The sequence below is a fragment of the Micromys minutus genome, assembly GCF_963924665.1.
Source record: "Micromys minutus genome assembly, chromosome: X".
NCBI classification, from domain to species: Eukaryota; Metazoa; Chordata; class Mammalia; order Rodentia; family Muridae; genus Micromys; species Micromys minutus.
Genome location: NC_137970.1, coordinates 81,498,172 through 81,525,416, shown reverse-complemented (window position 1 = coordinate 81,525,416; position 27,245 = coordinate 81,498,172). Strand labels below are relative to the sequence as shown.

Below are 27,245 nucleotides of genomic sequence, written 5' to 3'. Positions count from 1 at the left end.
CACCAAATTAAAATTTAACCCAATTAAAATCCCCATCAAAACATCTGAGGATAATTTCTCTAGGAATTCACATTGGAACAAACATTCCAGACGATATGATATACAAAAGGCTAAAAGCATTACTGTAGCCAGCAATGTGAGGCGAGTAATTGTATGTGTATCACACATAGTCATTCTATAAGGAAGATGAAAGTAGCTAGTAAAACAGTCATAATAGGCAGGAAAAAGCAGTCAGTCCACTCTTATGTATCACAGAACTGAAAGAATAGTTTACATTTGGCAACTTATTCTTGGCAGTTTGTTGTGGTTTATTATTCGCAATTAGTCTTCAAGTCCTAGATAGCTTCTGGGATTTATTTAGAGCACTAATTTATCAACTCTTGTGGGGGGGGGGGGGAATAAAAAGGTCTTTATCAAGAAGTCTCAGAAGCATTAGATCTCACAGTACTGCCCTTTTTTCTTATCAATTGTGGGCTCTTTTGCTTAGGCTGAGTGACGCGCAAAACCTTGCTTCCAGGAGACATTTCACCAGCCAGAGGGAACTAGGATCTTAATACAGCTCAAGGCAAGAGATAAAAGGATGTCTTTCAGGAGCTAGAAGGCAGCTGACCCGGTTAAGATCTCTCCTATAGGGAGCACAAGGGATTCCAAAGATACATATCTAACTAAGGGCGGCTGGAAGATGACCCTGGGGGAACTTTCATGCTGGGTGGAGTCCCGGGTAGTCCGCTAGGGCGTGGGCCGGTTCTGCAGGTCTTGGCTTCTGGGCGCCAAGCCCTCACGTGCTCTCCTGCCCTGCACTGCGGGAGCGGAGCGGCGGCTGCGGGCTCTAGCAGCCTTTGGCGACCTTACGACCCCTCGGAAGCAGCCCTCCTCCTTTGCAGCAGCTGCGAGCCCCCACCGGGCTCCGCCTCTTTGGCGGTGACGTCCTTAGCTAGCGGAGGCGGGCGTGTGGGTGGGCCGAGCCGGCGGCCGCCTGCGATTCGGCGGGCTCAGCCACACCACCGAGCTCCCCCGCTCCGCCCGCCCCTCCGGGCTCGTCTTTTCCGGGCTCGCGCCGGGCCCCGCCTCCGCTGGTAGTCCGGGTTGCGCGCGCGCCGCTGCGGCTCGCTCTCGCTCTCTCTTCTTTTTTTTTTCCCACTGGCCTCGGCGGCTCGCCCCTCCTCGCAAGGCAGCTCCAGAGCTAGCGGGCACGCGAGCTCCTCTCCCGGAGCTTCCTTCCCGCAGAAGGCCGGGACCCAGTGGCGGACTCGTGGTGAGCGAGGCAGCACCTTTGGTGAGTGATCCTAGTTTGGGGAGGATGCGGCTGCTGCGCCCATGCCCTGGAGAGTCCCCGATTTCTGCCGGGCTCCACGATCCTCACCTGAGCCGGTTGGAGATCTGGGGTAGGGTGAGTGGGGGTGGGGGGGGGGCGCTCGGCTTTCCGGCCGCGGCCGCTGGCTCTTGGAGAGAACCACTGTTACTATGTCCTCCTTTGATGCTCTCCGGGATCCCTCAGAATCCTACCTGGCTCTTCCCAGTACCCCGCTGTGACCCGAGTGCCAGGAGAACTCTTCCTCCTGTGGGTACCAGGCTTTGCCACGACTCACTTGACTTGAGCACGCCAAGTGCCTGCTAGACCTCCAAACGACCTTTAGGTCGCCCCTCGACCTCAGCTCCATTTTGTCCCCTCCCAGTCACTTTGTAACAGGGTCCGGGCGCCCGCGGGTGGTGGTGCTGGTGGTGGTGCTGGTGGCGGTGCTGGTGGTGGCGGCGGCGGTGGTGGTGGTGGTGTCTGGCTCTAGAAACATCTGTTTTCCCGAATTTGAGGAGGGTGCTTTCGCTTCGCCCTCTCAGCATCCATACTACCTTTACGTATGTTACCAAACATCTGGATCATAGCTGAAGCTTGTACCCTGTGTTCTTCCTGTCTTTATCTCTGCAATCAGTAGGTGCTGTATATTTAATATTAGGTTTATTCACTTCCTCTTCCTTTCATTCGAATAGCGAACAGAACTGTGGCTGTCTATAGACAGAAAAACCTAGGAAAATGTGATTCATTGCCTAACCGGTTACATACTTGAAAACAGACGTCATTTCTCCTTTTTTGCTCTAGCATCTCCTTCTAAGACATTTTTTCCCATTCTCTTGAAATTAATTTGCTCATTCGTACTTTTCATCTTAGAAAAAAAAATCAACCCTCACTCAACAGAAACGACTATAAGGTTGGGAATAAGGGGAAATGAACCCTATTGAAGAAGTAAGTAGTTTGCTTTACTGGTTCATGGTTTAATCAACCACTCAGTTTCCTCTTTTCTGGAAACATGCCCAGCTGTCACGCAGCTGGATTCAAGCATAACCAAGGTTCCTTCTCATGTTTTGTCTCTTGAACCTGTAAGTTCATGCTTAGTAACCCGTTGTTACAGATATTTAACCCAAGAAAGCAGTTTCCTGCACTTCCTTGTGACTTTAGCTTTTTCTTTTTATACTTACAGCAAGCAAGGCTTAATGTTTAAACCAGCAAGTGGATACCAGTTACAGTAGTGCTGCTGGGAAGGCCAGGCAAAATTTGAAATGTAAGGCCTCTTCTGTTAAATTGCAAACATAGCTCATCTTTTCAGTCCAGACCGTGAGAATGCAAAACACGGTAGGCTCCTGTTCGAATTTACACTGTTTCCAAGGAGGAACCAGGATTATATTGTCAATATGTGTGCAAATTGGGATGGACCTCGGCATCAATCAGATATAAAGATCTTTACTGTATTGGGTAGCGATGTGATGGGGTAGAGGAAGAACAAAATCTTAAGCATTTAGGTGGCAAGAGACCTGAATCCAGCCCCTGGAGATGCTCCAGTTGCAGCCTCTCAGATGTATCCTCCTTGAACAAGGCTATTTTCTTACTTTTCACATATATGAATTAAGTGACTTTATGGTTGGCAGGATGATCCATAAACCCTCTTGTTTCTGCTTCCAGTTTTTTAAAAGTGATTTTTTGAATATATATATATATATATATATATATATATATATATATATATATATATATATATATATATAATGTATTTTAGTGCACTTCACATTAAGGCTGCGGCTGCATCAGTTTAAAACATCTTCTTAAAGTTTGCCTAAACTAGCTTTATACTCAAGTATTAGTTTTTAGCTAGGGTAGTGTGCCAGGACTTTAATCCCGGCCTCTGGCACTTGGGAGGTGTGGGTTTAGGCAAAGGTGTAGGTGTAGGCCGAGGCAGAGGAGGAAAAGGCCATGGCAGAGACCAAGGTGGAGGAGGCTGAGGCCTAGGGAAAAATGGGGGGCAGAAGCAGGCATATCTCTGAGCTTGAGGCTGACAACTAAATTCAAGGCCAGCCTGCTTTTAAACAGTAAGCTCTAGGAGAGCCAAGCTTATACAGAGAACCATTGTTTCAAAAAGAAAACAAAAACAAAACAAAAGCCTAAACAAGATGATTAATTCCTAAATTCATCCTGTCTGTTCATGTGCATAAATTCAGAAGCAGCTTTACAAATGTTAGGTTAATTTCCACTTGCAAATTAAACATATGGGTACGGCGGCAAATCCACGACCATTAGAGAATTGTAAGGGTGTGAACATACTGCCTTAAAACTAATTAGCTAGTAACTTTAAAAGTGTATACATAGGGCCTGGAGCAATGGCTTAATGGTTAATAGCAATGGCTGCTCTTCAGAGGAACCAGGTTCAGTTCTCAGCACCCACATGGTGGCTCACTTCCCCCATAGCTCCCAGTCTCAAGGGAACCAGCACCCTCTTCTGGCCTCTGTGAGCACCAGACATGCCTGTGACCCACAGACAAACATGTAGACGAAACACCTATATACATAAAATTAAACATATTTAGCTGGTTATGGTGGTCCGTGCCTTCAAGCCCAGCAGTTTTGGGGGAGGCAGAAGCAGGCAGATTTGTGCTGTAAAGCCAGCTCAGTCTGTGTAGAGAGTTCCAGAATATCTAGGACAACATAGAACCTGTCTCAATCAAACAATAATAATAAAATATATATTTAAAAATCATGCAGGCATCTCACTAATTCTAACTCATCCTGTTCTTAGTGGCTCACATTTTGTGGTAGGTATTCAGGATATGAGGGCTAAGAGGACAGCACTTATTCTATGAAATTGTAGCCCGAGAAGATGGTGTGGTTTTAGTGAGAAACATGGACATATAGTTTATTTTACTAAGATAGTAAGGTTCAAGTTGGGATGAACAAAATCCCCTCGATGTTAAGCCTCAATGGGGGAGGAAGAGCTAATCATATTTTACTATGGACTGTTTATTTGGTTTCTCTGTGTAACTGCCTTGGCTGCCAGGGAGATTCATCTGCCTCTGCCTCCCTAAAACTCTGAGTTAAAGGTTGTACCATCACACCTGGGCTCTATTGTTGGTCTTTTGTGCCATTTCTCACCTCCTCCATTTTGCTTAGGAATCATAATAAGCTTTGTTTTCCCACTCCTGCTACTGGCTGATATCATGTATTTTATACATTTTTCCTTTTTGATTATAAATTCTGGCATTGTTGTAGGTTGTCATACAGTTATAAGGACTAATACCCTCAATCTAGTTTCAACCAGTGCTAATACCATGAATAATTAGTATGTAACAAGACAACTAAGAAGTTGAAATGAATACAGTGTGTCCATATTCACATTCCACTATTTTTTTTCCTTACTTTAAAAATTTTACTTTTTCCCTTTGATTTATATGCATGCCACATGTGTGCAGATGCCTGCCTAAGCCAGAAGAGGGCCTAGGTGCCTTGGAGTAGGAGTCATAGGCGTTGTGGAGCTTCCCAACACAGGTACAAAGAACTAACCTCTTCTCTGCAAGAGCAGCAAGCTTTCTTAACTGCTAAGCCATCTTCCAGCCCTACTCTCTCAGCACTTTGAGCATGCGCTGTGTGTGTGTTTAGTTCTGCGCACTGGCAGCATGTGTAGCTTTCAGTAGGCAAGTCATAGAACAGTTCTATCCCCCAAAGGGTCCTTATGTTGCCCTTTTTTATATATATTTACAGTCATCTCTGATCTCTCTCTGATGTTTCTCATGTCTCTTATTGTTTCAAGAATTCTAAGTAAATGGGGGCAAAGACTGTAACCATTTTAGACTGCCTCCTTCCACTTCTTGGAGATTCATGAGATTTATGTCCTTAATCAATAATCTGTTTCTTTTTATTAGTGAGGAGGATGGCATGTCATAGATATATGTTTAACCATGCACCCATCAAAGAACCTCTGGTATTTTTCATGTATGGGCATAACTTTTCACTAACAATACAATTGTACCAGGTTATATAGTAATTGCATGTTTAGATTTCAGAGTAACTGATTTCCACAAGGGCTATCATTTTACATTCCCATTAGAAACTGTTTTTCCCTTAGCTACTGATTCTTTGAGGTGATATTTTTCTTCATAGTTTTTCCTATTTGTTTTCTTCTTGTTATTTTGCCAATTTTTTTCCAAAGCTGAGGACCAAACTCAGGGCCTTGCTCTTGCTAGGAAATTGTTCTACCACTGAGCTAAATTCCCAACCCCATAGTTTTAATTTAGAATACCTTAATGGTTCACAATCTACATTTGTTTTTTTAAAGAATTATTTATTTTTTAATTTAATTTTTGTTTATTTATTATAAGTACACTGTAGCTGTCTTCAGACACACCACAGAGGCTCTCATTACAGATGGTTGTGAGCCACCATGTGGTTGCTGGGAATTGAACTCAGGACCTCTGGAAGAGCAGTCAGTGCTCTTAACCACTGAGCCATCTCTCCAGCCCTACATTTGCTTTATTGTTTACTGTTTTTATGTGTTTTTCTTCACCAAGTGCTGCAATTAAGGTCTGGCTGGTTTCAGGTTGTACCTTTTAAAACATTGAGACTGTAGCAGTCTCAAGACACACCAGAAGAGGGCATTTGATCCCATTACAGTTGGTTGTGAGCCAACATGTGGTTACTGGGAATTGAACTCAGGACCTCTGGAAGACCCCTGAACCATCTCTCTAGCCCCAAGGTTGTTTTTTAATTACCATGTTTCTCTTTCACTTTTCTTTAAATATGCTCATCTACTCCCTGTTTTCCTTAAAATATGTGGCCTCTTTTTTTTTCATTAATTTTTGTTATATGTTTGTGTCCGCATGCCCATCACACACACACACACACACACACACACACACACACACACACACACATCTGAGTGTTATTTTTATGTTATTTTTATTTATGTTTCCAGTCCCAATGGATATATAGAAAACACTCCTTAACCTAAGTCTCAGAGACTGTCGTCAGAGGAGGGTAGAGAGTTTGTATGAGCCAGAGGATCAGGGAGTTTGCTAAGTGAATGTGTCTTCTAGTAACACCAGAAGCTCAATCCCTAAAGTCATCCACATGACCACCCAAATGTGAGTTGGAGGAGGACACTAATGAAAATACCAGCATGGGCAGGGACTAGGCCTCAGCCCTGCATATAATTATAGGCCACTGAGCAAGAAAGGTAGTTCTTCCTCCCCCCCCACACGGGGGGGGGGGGGGGAGAACACACTGACTGATTTTCCAGTCCCTAATGGTCAGCCTTGAATACACTGCTCAGTCTTTTAAAGTGTAGCCGCCCTACTTTCCCGCTCACTCCTTCTCCTTTATCTCACCCCACACACCGTATAGCCCTCTTATTTTGCGTCCCCCCCCTTTTTAAAATAATTCATTGAGTGCCATGAACGTATGGGTGTGGTGCTATTCACTGGAGCTTGGACAACCTACCAGGCCACTGCTTATTATATTGAGTGTATTACATTGATTATTATATCAGTTATTCTTTTGCCTGCTTTTGTGTTGGATTCTCTGAATTTGTCAAGGATGGAAAAGTTCCTTGCATAATTCAAATACTGACGTTTTCGATGTCGTATGGCTTGCAACTATATTCTTTGACTTGATGGCTCATGTTTCACACCTCCTCCCAGGGTGCTTGCAGAACTTTAGACTGCTCAAACTGACCACACTGCTTGAAGGGAAATGTTAATTTCTTTTGATCTCCTGTGCTTCTGGTGTCCAGGGGTTTTATATACTTAGGTTATTTAATTGTGCTCCTTTGTGTTCTACCCTGCATCCATTGTTTATTTACTTTTTACAGTGAGCAGTGTGCTTACTGTTGCAGTTCTGGGAGCTCGGGATGTGTTCTGTGGCAAGGGGCTTTGCATTTAGCGTGTGAATCTGGTCATACATGGTCTCACCTTACTAAAATGGCTGCTATCCTTAAAATACAGTGTTTTACAACCTTACCGGTTGTTAAATGCCACGTAGAATTAAACAGACACTCAGTGGGTTTCACTCTCTAAATTAAAAATGTTTTGGCAAAAACTGGAATCTTCCAGCAAAGGTTTTTTTAACTATCCAAAGCATAGGTGTTCTCATCTAAACACAGTTTGAAAGTATACTCCTGCATTTTGAGTAGTGAAGTTATCTCAGCTGTATACTTAGTAGGCCTCTTTTACTTACTCTTCTAGAGTAAAACAGGATTAAATTTGTCTACACTAGATATTTTTCTTTTATAGTCACTACTCAGAGCATTGTATATACTGGGCAGGTGCTCTACTGTTGAACTAACAACCCTCCCCCTTAACTGTTTTTATTGTGAATATTTGTTTTTGGTGATGCTTGTACTACCCCTTTTTAAAAATTGTGTGTGCCTGTATTATGGTAAGAACTTGTTGGACTGGTGATTCATTTGAAGAATACTCATTTTTGATGGTGGTATGGCAGTAATCATGTCTCTTTGCTGCTACCATGTTTGTTTCAGTGAGTGTGCATTTAGGGTATCAAATTCCTACAAGAATAAAAGAGCAAACTGGTATAAGTCAGGGGACAGAAAAACACTCCCTGTGGCCAAATCCTGTGCACCACCTGTTTCTGTAAATAAACTCCAGTTGGAACCCAGCCAACTGGCTCCATTTATGTATTGTCTGGCCTTACTCACAGAGACCCTGTGGCCTCTCAAGTCTGTTTACTCTCTGGACCATTGGAGAAAAAATTCTTGAACTTGCAGAGAAGGCAACCTCAACTAGGATCAATCTTTTATTTTATAAAGGACTTTTTATAGCCTTCACTTGTATTTTGGTTCAGAAGATTGCATTCAGTTTCTTTACTGGCAGTAGAATTAAGACAGAGATCTGGGAAGGTTGGTTTTTGTTGTTGAGGTCTGGGCTATTTCAGTGTGAACATCAGCTTACAGGTATGGTTAACTAGTATGAGTCTTATAGAGGCGTATGCGGTTGGATCGTAGACTGGTAATGACTGTGGGCATGGTTGCAGTTTTATGCCAGAGACTGCTTTGTGATCTTTAAAGTATGTACCGGGAGGCTACCAATTTGAGCTTCCACTGTGGTTTATTATTATTTCGTTTGCACAACTTCCTTCTTTTGTTAACTTGACACTTCAGTTCTTTTAAATGTCCTGTCAGGCTGAAGATGGAAATGAAGTTGGGACACTTGGCCACCGTGTACTTAGAAGGAAGTCGATGTCATATGCAGAAGCATAGTAGATATATATTTAAGATAAAACTGCATGTTTAAAAAAAGTCTTGTGAAAAACATAAAAGCAGCATAACAAAGTCAAAAAAGGAAAGTAGCAGATTTTTACAGGGGTAGCTTCTAAATATGTTAGAATGATTATCTTCATTTCTTTGGTAAAAGACACTATAAAGCAAACAATTACTGTTAGTCCAGCGTACTTGGGTCCCTACCTACCAGCTGCTGAGCACATGCTTTACTGCTACTGAACATGTTTACTTGCTCATACATGTTGGTGTGTATGCCTGTATTTTGCTGGGGATGAAACTTGGTGCCTAGTGCCGGTTAGGCAAATGCTTCACCGCTGAGCTACGTTTTCTTGTAGTGTTTTAAAAATATATGATGTAATATTTTCTAAACTGATAAAATATAGATGGGCAGAGTTGGCAATTTTCCTGAAACAAGTGAAGTGATACAGTGTGTGGGGTCTGCTTCACATCATATAGCCAGGAGACAGTGGAGGTGGGGCGTGGACATTGAAGAAAACAGTTCAGTACCTAGGCACTTACTTGGTTAAACTGGTGCTGAGCATATTAGGCTCATTGTAGTGAATGACACTGAGTTGGTTTTAGGAAGAGTCAGTGAGTGAAAATTGCTAAAAAGAACTGTTAATTAGGTATGGGTTAAACAGTATACATTTTATGTAAATGCAGGAATATGAAAACTGTCTACATTATGGCTTTGCAGGCCTCTTCAGTTCCTTGATATTTTTATTCCAAGACTTCAGGTTAAATTTGTTTGCAATCCTGAACCATCTTGGCCTTTTGGCCCTGTGTCAGGAGGTTGGTGAAGGAGTGTACCTTTGCCACTGATGAAATGTTTGCTCTGTGACGCACTAAGAAAAGTTTTTCAGTTGAATTGCCCGTTTATCTTAACTGTTGTAATTCAATTTATATAAAAGACTTCTGAATAAGAAGCACAATATGAAATGAGCCTGTTGACCCATTAGAAAGATAATGTAGAAAATGTCTTTTTTTTTTTTTTTAGTATGGATGTACATTAATAAAAGCAGTGGAGGGTTGTGAATTGGAATTTTCCTGATAAATAAAAGAGTGACGAATGCAAAAAAGATCAAGTCTATCTACCTAACTAGGGGAATTACAGACCATTTTGCAAAAGATGCCTTGCTAGAAATTAAATATAGTACCTTGAGTAAGTGGGCACTCACACACTTTAACTTTTTGATTAACAATACCTGAATCCTCTCATTTAAAAATGTACACATATTTTGCTAGGTGCAGTGGCACATGCCTTTAATCCTAGCATTTGGCGGCAAGGCAGGCAGATCTCCATGAATTGAGTTGCAGGCTGAGCTCACAGTAAGCTCTAGGCCAGCCAAGGTTACATTAGTGTTTCAGAAAACCAATTAAGAATGTGTACTAATATTTTGTGTGTGTGTGTGTGTGTTGTATGTGCGCTATAGAGTATCATAGAACTAAGAGAAAGAAAGGGTCAGAGACATAGATGAACTGACAGAGGCATTCTAGAATATGGTAAAGGGCATTTATACTTCGGGATTCCACTTATCTAAAGGCAAACAAAGCTTATCATGTGTAGATAATAAAAAAAAGTGAGATTGATAACACAGCAGAACAGTTATCCCTAGAGGAAAAGGGAGTGGCGTTAAAGGAAACTTGTTATTCTACGTAAATCTATAGCCTAGTTTTCTAGGTAGTTGTGTAAGTTAATAAGGAACCTTTACCAAGTGAGCATTTAGCTGTTTTGATAAAACATAACTTTCTCCCTTGGAGATCTTCTACATTTTCTACTTTAAAAAATATATACACAAGAATATATAATACCATGCTCAGATCTGTTGTTAACTTTCTAATGTACATGCTTGCACATACACATTTGCACACATAGACACTTGGCATTCATAGATACAAACACACATACATACTCTCTTTCTTCAAGACTTCTTACTATACATACTGATTTTTATCTTTTTAAATTTTACACTGTATGGTAGACATCTTTGAGGATTTGTGACTATGTAATTGAAACTTGAGAAAAAACATTACTGTGTAAATATAGTATTTTTGTAAAAATAGCTGGTTTCTTGGACAAATTGTTATCTTGGCAAAAGCCAAGTGAAGTTTTATTTTCTTAACTTCAAAGTGGTTCACGTGGTTTTAAAGTCTGAACAAGGGGCAGGAGTGTGGCACTTTGTCACATGTTCTGAGAAATACGTTAGTTGGATTCATCATTGTGTGACATCACAGGTTGTATTTATGCAGAGCTAGGTGATAGAGCCCAGTGTTTACGTGGTACACATAATTCTTTGCATTCTGTGATCCAAATATGACTGGAGCATAATGGGTTTGCTCACACCAACATCTTCACAAATGTAACTAACGGATTTTGCCATAACCTTTCTAGGCAATAGGAGTTTGTGAAATTCATTATAGTCTTATCGGACCACCATCATATATACATTCTTTTCATAATTTGTTGTTTGTTCCTTTAATCATTTTCTACAAATTCAGCGTAACATTTTATTTCCAAAGATTCTGTGTGGGCAAGGTTTTTCACGTGAAGACTTGTTACAGCTACTCATATTTTTTATGATTGAAACAGCCCAGTTTTCAAGGCTGTGTTTGCGTCTTAGTATTTTGGAGTTGGATTTCATATCAGGAGGATCTTCTACTCATAGGTGCAGTTAATAAAGCCACAGACTTGATAATAATAAGGTAGTGGGCATAGGAGAATTAACTTAAGGGTCTATATTTCTTACTTGACTAATGGGAAAAGGTGTTGAAAAGTTTCTGGAGAACTATGGTTGTGGGTGAGGCTAATGCTGGGTGGGGGCACACTGAACCGCCTGCTTTTTTTTTTTTTTTTTTTTTTTTTTAGGTTTTCTGCTTTTTTCCTTTAATGTATGGTTACATTATCACAGTGCTATGGAAAAGTAATGGCAGGCATATGCAGGCTCACTCATCTGAGGAAATCTGGAGAAGTGAACAGAGCCGTTACTACAGGGAGGAAGGCGAGCATTCTTGTGCTTAGGATGTGTTAGTCATTGCTGCCTCAAGGTTGAACGAAAAGGTTTAAACTATCTCTCAGACAGGAAACAGGAACTTGGTGAATGAGCTTAAAAACCAGTTGTGGCTTAGAAGACAAGAAAGGAAGTGCAGTAATGTAGCTCTGGGGAAGAATCCAAGTCAAAGATACAGTATTCCACGTGGCCACCGCAGCTATGACATCAGGAAGTAAGTTAAAAGAATAGTTGAAAAACCAAAGCTTTACTGAAGGATAGACCTGAACAGTAGTCATGGCACGTGTCAGGTTTCAGAAAAGTAGAGACGAGAAAAGTAGGTCAGGCATAAAGATAATTACTTGTAGAGTTGGAACCAGAGACTTTCAAATTTGGGGTACAGAGTATCAGGTACCAAAACAAGACCAAAAAATTTTTTGGAAAGTATTGATATTCTCTGTGCCCAAACAATTTTATTTTTTTTTTAAACAAAACATATTCTTTGCTTTTCTGTTGCTATGATAATACCATGTTCAAAAGTTTCCCTCTAGAGGGGTATGAGCCCATCATGGAAGGGAGCAGGGAAGCAGATATGGCATCAGGAGCAGGGAGATTCTTACACCTTGTGATTTGTCTGGCAGAGCCCGCCCCAGTGCTTTGCTTCCAGCATTGCTGTATCACTGCAGTCCAAGTGTTCAAACTCCTGACCCTCTCATTCAAGCCATTACACAAAGCTAGGTTAGAATTTCTTGGAAGCAAGTTGTTTCCAGAATTGGAACCTAGAAAAGGCAAGGCTCAGGTGCACCTCTTCTGAGTTATGCAACTCTTAATTGGGAAGTCATGTGGTGTTTATTTCTACAAATAGAAATGTTGACATTCGCATCTTCATTTAAAGACAATTATGCATTCTATACATTTTAAACAACAACAACAACAAAAAAAACCAAAATGACTGATCTTCTAAGGACGGTAACTTTTGTTTTTGGTGTCAAGTATGTAAGGCCAGGATTTTCATAAGCAACTAACAGTGGGGAGACTTGTGATGGTCTCTTATCTTTAATTGAAAGACTACATTGCTCAAGACACTCTCTGCAGGAAGGAGGAGGTGGGTGATATACGAGTCATTACCAAAGATAAGGAGGAAGTGACAGCGAAGGTCTGGACTCTGGGTGTACTTTGGATTGTGAAAAACAGACATTTGCAATTCAGTTTGTTCTACGATATTTAGAGAACAAGTTGAGTCAACCTGACACAAGTTGGAGTCATCTGGGAAAAATGAAACTCAATTGAGAAAATGCCTCAGTTAGAGTGCCCACTGGCAGGTTAGTTGGACATTCATTTTTTTGATGAATGATTGATGTGGGAGGGCTCAGCCCATTGGTATAGGTGATCCTGGGGTTCAGAAAGCAACAGTTCAGTGTTCCTTTATTATTATTATCCTCCTGCTCCAGTTCCTTGAGTTCCTGCTCTGACTTGCTTGGATGATGGACTTTAAGCCATAGATGAAATAAACCCTTTCCTCAAGTTGTTTTTGGTCATGGTGTTTATCATAGCAATTGGAAGCAAAGTAGGGCAGTTTTCTTCTGCTAACTAGAATGTGAAGTTTTGCAGTGTTAAACTTGATGAACATAGTCTCCAGCCAGTATTTACTAATGGAACTCTAAGATGAGGAGTGTATGACGTTCATAATGGAACTGCAATGACTTAGTAAGGTAGCAAGTAACTAATTTGGAAGTAGTGACTTTGATTACAGTTTTCTTTTCCAGCCGATGGTTTTTCAGCTGACGTCTGTTTCTCTAGTTTTGCATCATTCTTAGCTAAGAAAACAAGCCGTTTAAAATATTTTTTGGATGACGTACCAACACTTTATTACAAAATCATGGGAAATATTTTTGTTTAGGAGGAGTAACTATTTAAGATGGAAAATTGTTAGGCTTGTCAGCTGATTAAAAAAAAAAACAGTCAGACTTCTGGTCCTTTTATATCATACTCCTAAGTGCCAGGATTGTCTTCTACCCCTCAGGTTAAAGAAAAGAAGTGGGAGAGGATGTTGGAGGGATAGTTCAGCAGTTAAGAGCACTGGGCAGCTCTTCCAGAGGATCCAGGTTCAATTCCCAGCACCTTCGTGGATGGCAGCTCACAACTGTAACTCCAGTTCCAGGGGATCTGACACCCTCACACAGTACAAGCAGGCAAAATACTAGTGCACTTAAAAATACACAGATCTTAATAAAAGAAAAATGGCAGTTCAAAGTTGGTCTGTATTTACACAGATTCTCTACTGTGTACCCACCTTTGCAACAAGATGTCATTGACAGTTGATGTTTGAGAACTGGACAGTTGAGAGTTGCCATAACAAGTTGTAAAATCAGTTCATAATATGTATGATTTTATGTTAGACCAGATTCCTAACTCTCCTTGTTCACATTCAGGCCAGAGGCTGCAGGTTGTTAGTTCTCAGCCAGGTCTGAGAGTATCTCTGCTTGGTATCTTCCAGTCCTGTGGTTCTTCATTCCTAACTGGTTCTTACATATTCTTTTACTTTATTTTTCAGTGCCCGAGAGCATGCTGTGTAAGTGCTTATGCCACTGAGCTGTGTACCCCAGCCCTAAGCTTTTATTTTATTTTATTTTATTTTATTTTATGTGTCTTCTAGAAAGCATCTTAAATACCTAGGTAATAAAAAAAAAAAAAAAAAAAAAAAACTCCTTTGGCTACGTTCCACCATGGAGCCAAACTATTACAGATTTTACACATTCTAAAATAATATAACCAGGTGGGGTGTGGTTTGTAATAGTTGGCTGGTTAGGGCCTTTAAGCTTGTTTGTGCTTTTTTTTTTTTAAAGATTTATCTTATGTATTCGAGTAGACTGTCACTGTCTTCAGACACACCAGAAGAAGGTATCAGATCCCATTACAGATGGTTGTGAGCCACCATGTGGGTGCTGGGATTTGAACTCAGGACCTCTGGAAGAACAGTCAGTGCTCTTAACTAACCGCTGAGCCATCCATCACTTACTTTTTTGACATGGCATTTTTCATTCCTCTGCTCTTTTAGAACCTCATCCATTCTTTCTTGTGCAGTGTTTTCATGGCCTGACATTTAAATGAACTTTTCAAATAAAAATTGATTTTAAGTAAGCAAGCCAGGTAATCTTCCCCTTTTTTAGCAGTAGCAGGTATGACTGGATAGTCAGTAGCTATTACTGATAACTTATAAAATTCTGTAACCATCTAGTTGGATGAGAGGGTTGCCTTGATTGTGACCTTCTGGTGTACCTCTTTATCTTTATTAGGCTGCTGCTGTCTGTCTACCCCAAATGTTGTTTATTGAACACTAAGTTCCATTAGGGCAGAACACAGTTCATGAAGTATTTCTTGAACAGATGCTTGCATATGCCTTTGTCACTACTAAGGATTTGGGAAACTAGATGTTTTTTAATGTGAAGGAAAAAGTACACTCAGTGTAATTTCTTTCCTGTTCAACGCTCCATGGTGATTACAAAACCAACTGGGAGATCCTTAAGGATTTGTTTCCTGTTTCAGTAAACTTGGCGCAGCAAAGTCATATCATGTATATTTAAGGGAGAGCCAATGATATAATTGTCCCCACAATTTTGTGTTGTAATGCTAAAAGGTGTGATGCCTTAATGATCAAGAGTTTATTTTATGTATTCTTATGCATCCTTAGGGGTGGCTTGGTCAAATGATTTCTTTCTTATAAATTTAAACAATTCGTACATACTCTATTTTTAAGTGTGACATTAATACTGATCTTACTGCTTTTAAATGAACAGTTTATTTGGAACAATAGTAAACTCATAGTAAATATATTACAGATGTATAATTGGTACTGTTTCCCCTAATTTTAACATTGTCTATAACAACAGAGGCAGAGCAATTAAACTAGAAGTCACTTTGTATTTTCTAGGTATTGATCTCTGTCACAACATTCAAAAGTACTCTTTATATTTATTTTAGAATATATAGAGAAAATTATAAAATAAAGTATGGGTAAATCTTCTAAGAGACAGCTGATATTTTTAGCATTTTTCATAGACATCTTTGTTTTTTTATGGAGATTATAAGTCCACTTCACACAAGCTATGGATTTCCCTAAAAGATATGCTGTTAAACATTTTATATACATTTTAAAAAATTTGCCTTTTACACTTAAATATAACATGTTTTTCTTTGATACATTTTTCTCATGTGTCTTTTTTTTAATATAACTTACTCCTTCACCTTGTACTTCGTTGTATCTCTGTTCAGTTAATTATTACTTTAAGTAAAAGGTGTACTGTGTATGTTTCCAATGCTTTTCCACCTTAAAAACTATTCATCAGTAGTACTGGATTAATACATGTGTATGTTAAATTGAACTATTTAAGTTTATGGGTTTAAAAAAATTGTATGAAGTGAATTTTTGACTGTCATAGTTTTTATGTTGGTTCACCCTGAATTTTGCAAATGCTTTCCAGGTTTTTCTGATCCCCCTTTCTCCACTGAGAATCTCCATATTTAGAATAGTATGCTGACGTAAATAAATGCTGATGTTAACTTACCTTCCACAAATCTCTGATAAAAAGAACACATCTAAGACCTATGACTAGAGAACCTGCACTTGAATGCCTGTCCATATAGAAATGGATTGGAGCTGTTTTACAGAGCCTAAAGCTGTTCCAGGGTTCATTTGTGTATTGTGTAGCTAGTGACAACGCTGCCACCCAGTGGCAATTTATAGGCATGGTGCGGTTACTGCCCCAACATTTGCTACCATTTCAAATACTTTTTCTTGTCTGTTCTTCTATGTTCTGGTTTCATCTTCTGTTTTTATTCCCTACTCATGCCACTGATACTTGTGGGTTTCAGCTGATATTCAGGGAGCTGAATGTTAGCTCTACAGTGTGGTTCTGAGAGTCCAGTTAAATAAAGACTTTGGAATGTGGCACTCGATATTAATAATATGTGTAAACATACTGAGTGGATTCTTGTTTGCTCTGCTTTATGAAGCTATGGCTCTTTGCACAAGAAAAGGGCACATACTTTGTATTTGGTAGAATAGACACCTCTTTTGATGTCTAAGGACAAGCTTCCCATTGTATAAGAAGAAACACTCCTATCAATCAATATATGAAGATGCTCAGACTTCAGTACAGCATGAAAGCTGTAGTTTAGAATTTCTTCGATTTCCTCTTGCCCTTGTCTGACTGGTCGTTTCAATCAATATTCATTCAAGGAAGACTTACTAAGCATCTACTTGGAGCCCGTCCTGCATCCATATGATGCTCCCCAGGGTATGGTGGTAATCAAGACAAGCGTGGCCTCCATTTTCAATGAGAGAACGAAAGCAGGAGAACACAAACCGAAGTTTAAGTGCAGACAGAGCTCCGGGGCCAGTGCCAAATGCACGTGCTATAGATGGCAAGACAGAGAGGGCTTTCTACCCGCATTGCTTCAATAACTACCCCAAGGAAGCCAGGAAAGGGAAGAATAGAATGTTCACAGCAGAAGAAAAAAATACATGCTAGGAAAGGAGGTGAAAGACAAAAACTTAATGCTTTTGAGGCACTGTAAGTTCATCATGGCAGACGTGGTGGGCACTAGCTGTGTTCTCTTCATCGTATAGTTGTGGTACGTGGAACTAGGAGATCACCAAGCTCCAGTAAGTGGCACAGCCAGCAGTTAAGGATGGTTGTCTATCTAGTTGTGGCATATCAACCCCTGTTTGCTGCGCAGGCTGCCTTTCAGCTGGGCTGCAGTGTGATATTGGAGCCATAGGTCTAGGTGAAATCATGCTCTTTGCTCTTGTGCCTTAGCATGCTGTTAGGCTGCATTGGAGACCCAGGTCATTACTGTTTGTTCCAGCAGCAGCCATCTATAGGATCTGCATTGGTTTACACACATTCAGATTTGCTTTAGACTTTCGTCGTAGGCTGGTAGCCAAACAAGCATTATTTGATATGCATTGCTAAGGTTTCCAGAAACTTATAGATGGGAAATTATAACTGGTTTTGAATCATTTTTTTACCAACCCCTTCCCCCAAGACATTTATTATTTGCAAAGGTAGAAATTTTGATTTCTGAAGTTAACTTGACAACATTTTTTTTAAAGTTAAATTGGAACTTAGTTTCAATATTTGGACTATTGTCTTTTAAATTTGTATAAATATAAAATGGAGATATTTCTTTCAGTGTGCCTGTTTTATTTCATCTTAAAATATAAACTTTTAAGATAAAGAATTTTATTTGGAATCAACAAGGTGCTATTTTAGATTTTGGCTGGAATTGTAAAATGTTCAGTTATATATAAACTAAAATTGTAGATTTTGGAAGACTATAGCATATGTGCACACATGTGTGAAGGAGAAAGAAGGGGCTGAGAGAACCTGCAAGCATTTTTTTTGAGTTGTGAAGGCTAGCTTTAGTTCCTGTGGCCAGAGTCTGCATTTGCCATATGCTGGGTAACTAGAGACAAATTAAGAATCTTTTCCTAAAAGAGAAGGGGTTTGAATCTACTCTAGGGTAACGGGTGTGTGCAGCTCCATTATAGTCCTTGGGAAGCTTGGAGATGGGATGTGATCACACAGATTCTAATCTAGTCTTGGTAAAGCCTGGTTATGCAGTTATATCTAACCAGTGAGGCACTTTCCTTTAACGTGGACATGCAGCGTTGTTTTGAGTAAATCTCTGGTTATGTGCTGCAATGAAAACATGCATAATACTTGGATTCCTTTCCTAATTGCCAGTATTGTGAACTTCCTGTAGCAAGGCCCTGTCGAGGTTATTGCAGGACACTTTCATAGACTCGTTGACATTACAGGAAGTGTGCTTACTTAATGGTACTTTATGGCTGCCTGAAACATTTGGAAATGAAAACTTTGAGGGAGAGAAATGATTCAGCCTTTTCTGCATCCGATTTTGTGAAGTCAGCCGGGACACAGTTGTAAGGCATCACATTTCTTTGCAATGTCTAAAGCAAGACTGTGCTTGGTAAAGTGAGAATCTCTAAAGTTTTGTGTTTCAGACGCCACATTTAAACAAGAAATACTAATAAAGGGTTCACTACTGAAATCCTTTCAAAGCCCCTCTGATTACCAGTATAGAAAGCAATAATCTGTATTCTATACACAGACATCAAAAGGGTTAGCAAGTATTGCGTAGTTGACTTCTATTATTTGCATTGTGTTTTAATAGGAAAGGTAAGTAGAACTGTGGAATCCACAGACATTTCATTTGTGTGTGGAAGTGCTTCATAGCGGCTGGCTTTTTAATGCCATCTGTTTTAGTGATAGTTGAAATATATCTGGGGTGACTCATGGGACCACAACAGTAATTTTTTTTTGCTAGTATTTGCTTATTTATTTGTACTGAGAGGTGAAAATAAGGCGCTTGGCCTACTAGGTAAGCACTCTTCCCCAGAGCTGCGGCAACACCGTGACTTTGTTAGTCTCATTTTAACGTGTCACAGTGGCTGTTCTTCACATTATTTTTTATGTGTGCATGTGGGCATCTCCACCTCTTTTCATTTCCTGATGACATTCTTACAGTGGTCATGAAATGAGTTAATAATAACAATGTGTGTTAGGCTTAATACACATCGCCAAATTACAAAACACGTTTGAGTTTATGCCATATCCCCACCCCCCTTTTTGAGACAGGGTTTCTCTAAGCTCTGGTTGTCCTGGAACTCACTGTGCAGACCAAACTAGCTTTGCATGTAGAGCTCTGCCTCTTTGAGTGCTAGGATTAAAGCCAGTTCCATCACACCTGGTCAGTATCTATTCACTTCAACATCTTACAAACGCTCCTTTGTACCTGATGTTGATGGCATCCGTTTATTTTAGTTGGCCTTCGGGTTGATGAGTCCATCATTTTAGTTCATGCAGAACTGAAAGTACAAGCATAGCGTTGTAAATACTAGATTGTAAAGAGCTAGTCACACTGTTGGGAATAGGCTCTGTTTTAAACTATAGGACCTTGTTTCTAAAGCTTTATTTTTACTTAACAGTTTACAGAGGAAGTCACAAATATTTTCCTAAAATTGCTCATTATATTAGTCATTTCTCTGATCATAGCTATTTTTTGTGACTTTATAAACTTCTGGATAAAAAAAAATGTCTTACAGATTTTGGAAAGACATGACCTTAGTATTTACTCACCAAGTAACAAGCATTTCCTTCAAGTATTATTTTAAGTGAAGGCTTTGGAATGCTAGGTTCATCCATGGGGTCAGCACATTTCTTGAATCACCTTGCCAGGCAGCAGCTTAGTTCAGTGCCTGCAGTTTATTGTCTAGGCTATTTGAGTCGGTGTGATGTAATGGCAGTGTTCATCTATAAAAAGCTTCTCCCACCTAGTGGTTATTTCAAAACAGTCAAGCTGGATCTGCCACTGGTAGCAGAACAAGTCAAGCTCCTTCAAGTAAACTGTCTTAAGAAATGGTTGGTCAAAGGCCTTCTGATAAAGAAATTGGTAGACTTGTTTGGCGTGCTCATTGCTGCACATGCTCATTTGGATTCATTTTAAGGTGGAGAGTCCTCATAACTACAGACACACAGTTGTTCTACAGATAGACAAGAATTAATATCTAGTCTTTGAAGGTTTCTGAAGCATGATTGACTTATAAAAGTTGACGCTCTCTCTCTCTCTCTCTCTCTCTCTCTCTCTCTGTGTGTGTGTGTGTGTGTGTGTGTGTGTGTGTGTTTTAAGACAGGTTTTCTTTGTGTCTTGGTCATCCTAAAACTAGCTCTGTAGAACAGGCTGGCTTCAAACTCAGAGGTTCACCCATCTTTGTGTGCCTTGCTGGGATTAGAGGCATGAGCCACCACTGCCTGGCAAAAGTTAAATATATTTAAAGTGTCCAGCTTGATAAGTTTACAGATGAGTGTACACCACGAAAATCATTACCACAGTCTATACAGTGAGCCAACCTAACGCCCCCCCCTCAAATTTTCCTCTCATTTATTATTTGCATATAGCTGACAAGAGTACTTCTGAGAAGTTCTCTTTGAAGATTTTAAGTGTACAAGACAGTATTGTTATCTACAGTCACCATATTGCAGAACAGATCTTTAGGAATTATCTTGCATAACTGAAACTTATGTTCTTTGACTGCTACAACGGTATTTTCCCCGCAGATCCTGGTAAACTACTTTTCTATCCCCCCCTTTTACTTTTTATTGTTTTTAATGATTTTGCAGCCAGATTTTGATTTTTGTGGTACTTTTATGCCTGTCCTATTTCCCTTAGCACAGTGCCCCTCTGGTATATCTATTTTTATACTGAGTTTACTTCTTTCTATGCTAGTATTTTTTTTCGGGTGTTGTGTGTCCGGTAATCTCAGCACTGAGGAGTCAGGGGTATTAGGATTGCCAAGTCTGAGGCTCCTCTGGACTACAGAGAAAGGTTAAACCTAAAATACCTGGGCTTCTTTGGTCTTGGAATCCCCTAATGTTGTTAATGAGGAGTGGAATTGTCCACAATTTGTCTCAGTTGAAGGCTGGAACTCACCTTGTAGCTTAATAAAGTGGTATCTTGCTGTGCACTAATTGCTTGGGGGAGAAGTTATGTAAAATAGTAGGTAGTAATTAACTTACTAGCTGGGATGAGTTTCTTTTGGCATTAAAACTAAACTGTCATAGCAATAAACTTTTGCCTTAAGTGTGTTTTCAAAATGTCTGTTAAAGAATGTAAAATCATCATACCAAAAAAATAGTTTAAAACAAATGATGTAAGCTGTGAGGAAAAATGTAAAGACTCATACCAGGAGTTAGTTTCTATTATCCATCGTATGACATATTTGATGCTTTTTACAAGATTGTGGGGTACAGACATAATAGCACCTGTGTCCTTGCCCTTTAGATCTTGATACAGGATAATATCATTCAACTTTAGGACTATTTGGAGAGCTTTAGGAGTTCAAAGAAGAGTAGGCATTTTAGCCTGTGTCAGTGAAGGTATTCCTAGTAGATACAGCTTTGGGACACAATTCTGGATAGAGCATGAATTAAAGTCTCTAAATCAAGAGCACTTGCAATAGCCAGAATTTTAATGGTTTTTCCATGTAGTTTATGGTTTCTTTGAGACATAAAACAAGTAGATTTTTTTTGGTAAAGTAATAAAATATTAGTCTATATATTGTTGTTTTGTTTTTTTGTGAGATAGGGTCTCACCACATGACAGGGTCACCCCGACTGATTGGAACTTAGCATATAGAATAGGTAGGCTTGTCTTGTACTCACAGAGATCTCCCTGCCACCTCTTCCTTAAGGTGTATGCCACCATACCTGGCTTTTGTTTTTCTATTTGCAAGAAATATTAATATATTTTATTAATATGTAGATATTTTGAGACTATGCAATATCCAGTTTCTTTTTTTAAATGCTTATTTATTTTATGTATGTGAGTATATTGTCACTGTCTTCAGACACACCAGAAGAAGGTATCAGATCTCATTACAGATGGTTGTGAGCCACCATGTGGTTGCTGGGAATTGACCTCAGGACCTCTGGAAGAGCAGTCAGTGCTCTTAACAGCTGAGCCAGCATTATCCAGTTTTTTTCCCCCTGTTGGTTCTGGCATTCACTGATTTGTAGGTGCAGGCAGTGTCCATGGAGTCCAGAAGAGGACATTGTTAGACAGACCCCTACAACTGTAGTTACAGGTGGTTGTAAGCCATCCAATATAGGTGCTGGGAACTGAACTCAAGTCCAAAAGAGCAGTAAGAACTTTTAGCCACCACTGGGTCTTCTATCCAGCTCCCAAGTATATATTTATTTTATGGAAAAACTGGAAGATAATGAATTTGCCTGAAAATATGAAAATCATAAAATATTAAAACAGCTAGACATAATATTTTGGCATAAATGTTGTGAATATGAAAAACTCAAATATGCACGTATAATGGAACTGTGATTTTTTTAGACATATATTTTAAAGTTTTAAGCTGTATATCATGATTTTTTTTTTAAATTCACAAGCTTTTATTAATAGAGGACTGTCTATTTCCTTAATATGTATAAAACACCACTATTGGTTAGGAAATTTTTGAATTGACCTGGATTGAATTTTTACCTTTAGGTTTGATCGCAGTGTATTGATTTCTGTAGTATTTTTCTACTCTCTCTGAAACATCTTATTTTCAGCCTAACATTCATGCGTGAGATATTAAATACAAGAGATCAACTCATACCTGGACTATGTCCAATAGATGCTATCACATGTTTAGTATTTACTTGACTTTTCAAAGGATGTTTTTAAATTATTGGTTAACAGACTGATTTACTTACAGAGAAGGCCCAAACCAAATACTGTAATGGTTTGTTTTTTAAGTCTGTTCCCAAGTATGAGGTTATCCAAAGTTTAATAGCACTGCTATGTATTAGTAGCACTTTGGGATTGTGTTTGGAAAAAAATCATTTGTTAACTCTCATTAGCTTTATGGCTGTGGCGTTTCTCCCTTGTATTTGGTGAATTAGTTTCTCAGTTCTTGCATAATTGTAAACATTTGGCACTGTATTTTTCCATACTACCAGGCTATTCAGTAGAAACAAAACCATATTATGCTTTCAGTGTGTGAAAATTTTGCTAAGCTAAGCTGTTTCAACTTCCTTATTAAAAACACTTGTATATTCATGAAAAATTCTGAGTAAGGTTTACTTTATAATTTTAGCAGAATCATCTGTTTCTCATTATCTGTCAGTTGACCTCCTTGCAATAACCTATTTAGGTTTCCTATAATAAATTACTTCTCAATTTATTTGTCTAGAATGACTGAGCAAAGGTGCTGTTTCGTAGGGTGATGCTGGGAGAGTTGTGGATTAGTTCTCTTGTGTAGGAAACTCTTGATTGGCTAGATTAGAAAATGTGATTTGGTTTCCTCTTCTCTGCCAGGTAGCCATTACATTCTTTATTTTCCAATTTGGCGCTAGGCGTTGTTGTTCTAGTTTCCCTACTCCAGTTGGGTAAACCTTGGGAGAGCAGGGAGGGAGGGAGAGAGACTAAGTCTCATGCAGTAGTTAACTTTATTCAGAGCATCAGACAGTTTTTACTCTGAGAGTGAAGATTCATATGAGTAAGGAGTTTTAATCAATCACAAGGACAAGCCACACAGGGCAAAAACATGTCTTTCCATAGAGCAACATGAATATCAACAGCTGAAGTCAGCTCACTTCTGTCAGCTACACCTAGGAGGCTCACACAGTTTTCAAGAACAGTTCTACATCTTTCAAGAAATTTGGGTCACAAACCTTGTCTTATTTGCTTGGTGTGTTCTCAGAGGCATTCAAAATCTCCTATGCTTGAACTCCTGTTAATTACTACTTTGAATCAGGCACTCATCTTAGTAGTTTATTATTTTAACCTTGGTAACTGGCTTATCCTGAGCTAAGGGGCACAGAAAATGTGAGCGATCACCTGGTTTTCTTTTGCAAAGACTCATGTCTCAGGTCACTGTACTAATACATTTTGTTTCTCACTGCAGAGTCAGATCACAGGAGATACACCTGTTCTTAATAAAAGTGAAAGAAGAAATCTGTAAGTATAAGTCCTTCAGGACTTAAAATGTGTAATTGTATCCGCATTTTGAGGCTATTAAGGAAAGTACCAGTATCTATAATGTTAAAAAGGGCAATATTGGAAAAAGGAAAATGGGAAAAATATATTTTCTTTATGTAATTTCTAGAGTTTCACCCATGTTTCACTCAAAGGGAACAGTAGAAGGAGAACAGTAATTAAATCCTTTCTTTGAGTTATATTCCAAAATGGAATTATACAGTCAGTTTCAATTTTGAGTACTGAGTTGACCAAGCTAATTTTGGCAGTCTGGTTGGCTTTCTTGTCTGTAAAATGGGCTGGATAGGAAGCACACAATTGCTGATTGATTGTCGCCCCCCTACTCCCCATCTCAGAAATTGAAGCTTATTGTACCTTAGTGGTTATTTGTCAAATGGATGTAAACATCTATCTGATTGATGTACATACATTTAAATGTCAGCATTGTCTTTCACTAAGGCACTTATTTCTGGACCATGATGCATCAGAGCACTTGGAGTCATACTTTTTGAGACTTAGACCTTGAAAATAAACTAGTTCAGTGGTTCCCAAATGTAGATTTTTAGGCTAGTGTTATCCAGTGGAGAAATTTTTACTAGTTTTTACTAGTTACTCCGTAGCAGGGCAAAAAGGAAGAGTAAGTGTGAATTCTCTTGTTTAATGCTAGCCCTCTTCCTGTAAAGGCTATACTGGTCTCAGTTCGAAGGGGTAAGCATTTATTTTATAAACTGATGGTTATAGTAAGTGGTAGGGATATTTTTAACACCCATATCTGGCAACAGAAGAACTATGTCATTCATTACCCTTATCTTTAAAAGCAAAACTAGACTTTGTGTTGAAATCTGAATCTATCTTTTAATTTTATAGATGAGAAATGACAGGCTCATTTATTTCTGACTTGACAGCTTAGCAGTCCTGACATTGCCTGTCTAGTATTTCTGGTCTTTTGAGAATTGGTTTCATTGTTTCTAAGTTATGAACTAGAAACAGAAGATGAAGTAATTCTTTCATGCTAATGACTGATTTCCAAGCCTGAAGAAATTCAGAATATTGAATGTTCTTACATGTCTAAATCAATAACCACTCTTTAGTTTGCTTTAGAAGAGTCTTAAACATGGCCACAGTGGAGGCCAGAATCAGCTGTTTCCTAAGGTTCTTTGTTACTACTGCTTGTTTGACAAAGTAGGTGACATCAGTCAGCTTAGCATTTCCTTTGGAAAAGAGATTGCTGTCATTGGTGGGGGAGGGGGGGGACTGGGCTCAGCATATCAAGCTGTAGCTATCTCTCCAGAGAGGGCAACCTTCTTTTTGTACCCCTATCTAAGAACACAGGTACACATTTATAACAACTGATACACAGCAAATCGATCTAGGCTTTGGCAGAAATAAGTCAAGGCAAAGAGTAGGAATTACCAGCAAGTTGGCAGAAGTCCTGACCAGTCCTTCCCAGACACTGCCCTGTAGCACATTGGAGGCCATCCATCATTTGTTATAACTTTGCTCCAGTTATCTCAAAATAAGTTTCAAAATAAAAAATAATTTCTTTATATTGCCTTTGCCTCACTCACCTTGGTGAGACATGGGCCAGGTAAGCAACGTGAATGTAAGAAGAAGCTGAGTGGAATACAGTCTTCATATAGTCCTGACCTTAATGTGGACATGCTAAGTTCAAGAGTAGTTTCCCATGGGTGTTTTTTTTTTGGGGGGGGTGGGGGGGAGTATGTGACTTTGTGTGATAATTCTTTTTTTAGTCAAGCATCTGTCCAAAGCACTTGTAATGAATAATTAAAGTAAAAGTGGCATTTGGAGGTTATCTCTTGTACCCCTTTCTCCTTTACCATGATGTTTTTTTTTTCTGGTTAACCAACTTGGATTGTGATATCATGCATTACCAGTAGGTACCACCTTCTGGTATATTTCTCCTCCACATTCCTTAACTTTGACTTAAATTACACACACAGTCAGTACCAACTGAAGAAATATACATATTTAAAAATCGATTATGCCTCCTCCCTTAAAATGAGTACGAGACATATAGTCCTACACAGTGTAGATGTGAAGTGTGTAGGCAGTACCATTGGCTCCTAAATCTCCATGTTTCAACATATGGAGATAGGATCCCAATTATGTCAACCTATGACCTAGATGAAACATCTGATGCCTGCCGGGGATCTTTTTAAGGCATTACGGGAGGGAGGGAGCTCACACTAGAGCATGAGTGAACATCTTCACCATGGCTGCTGGGGTGCTTTCTTTCCTGGGAAAAGCTGGGAAGAGACTGGCAGGATGGCGACTTCAGGAGTTAGCGCTTCTCCAGGTGATGAAGTAAATAGATTTGGCTAATCTTGTGAGGGATGTGCTTGGAGATCAGTTGTGATAAAGTACTTTGAAGCAAAACAATAACTAGTTATCTGTGTATGTTGGTGAAGGACAATGTATGTGTGTGCCTGTCTATCCACCCATTCTCCCAGGTTTTAATTTGTTGTATTTTCTTCTATTTTAATAACAGAGCTTCAAATGTGATAAAAATTATTTTTTATTGGTTAAAATGGTCATTGTTTTATAGTGTAACAGTTTGGTGAGACTTACTTGGGAGTCTGAGATAGATAGATAGATAGATAGATAGAAGAAAGAAGATAGATACTTTTTATACCAAGAGATCTTGCTAGTTAATCTCAATTCATTTATCGTCTTAAAATATATTTTAAAGTTTTAATGTTACGCTGTGAAGCAAATTAGATTGTAATGCATCTTAAAATCTCATGTTATTTGCCAAATGTAGGTTAGTATTTATTCTGTAATATAATTTGTGAACATTCTCACGTTTCAAAGTCGGAATGTAATAGTGTGTGAAATTTTTATAAAGCACTCCACCCTTTTATAAAAATCTTGGTGATGTAACATCTATTTAGAAATAGGATCTTTTTAAAGTATAGCAGGTACTCTTATCTGTTTAATCTGTATTTAATGTTCAGTCTGTAAAATATGATTTAGTTTACTTATAAATATGTGAGCTGAAAGTGTGAGTAAAATAATATGTGTACAGTTGATTTGATTTTCAAATTGACCTATTTACCAATTTTATAAAACCTTAGTGTCGTGGTTCTCAACATTTCTAATGTGTCCCTTCAGTGCAGTTCCTCATGCTGTGGTG

At 39.2% G+C, this 27,245-nt stretch overlaps 1 protein-coding gene across 4 annotated transcripts in view; it reads left to right on the top strand.

Moving 5' to 3' along the window:
• Positions 1–1,147: 1,147 nt before the first annotated feature.
• ACSL4 (acyl-CoA synthetase long chain family member 4) overlaps positions 1,148–27,245 on the top strand; it is a 58,147-nt gene continuing 32,049 nt past the window's right edge. For 3 of the 4 annotated variants that reach the window (XM_080909824.1, XM_080909823.1, XM_080909821.1), the window contains exons 1-2: positions 1,148–1,276; positions 24,021–24,073. The gene's annotated coding sequence lies outside the window, so the exon portion shown is untranslated. Of the gene's footprint in view, positions 1,277–4,731; positions 4,808–24,020; positions 24,074–27,245 lie in introns of all 4 variants that reach the window. The other variant, XM_080909822.1, reaches the window with a different exon arrangement.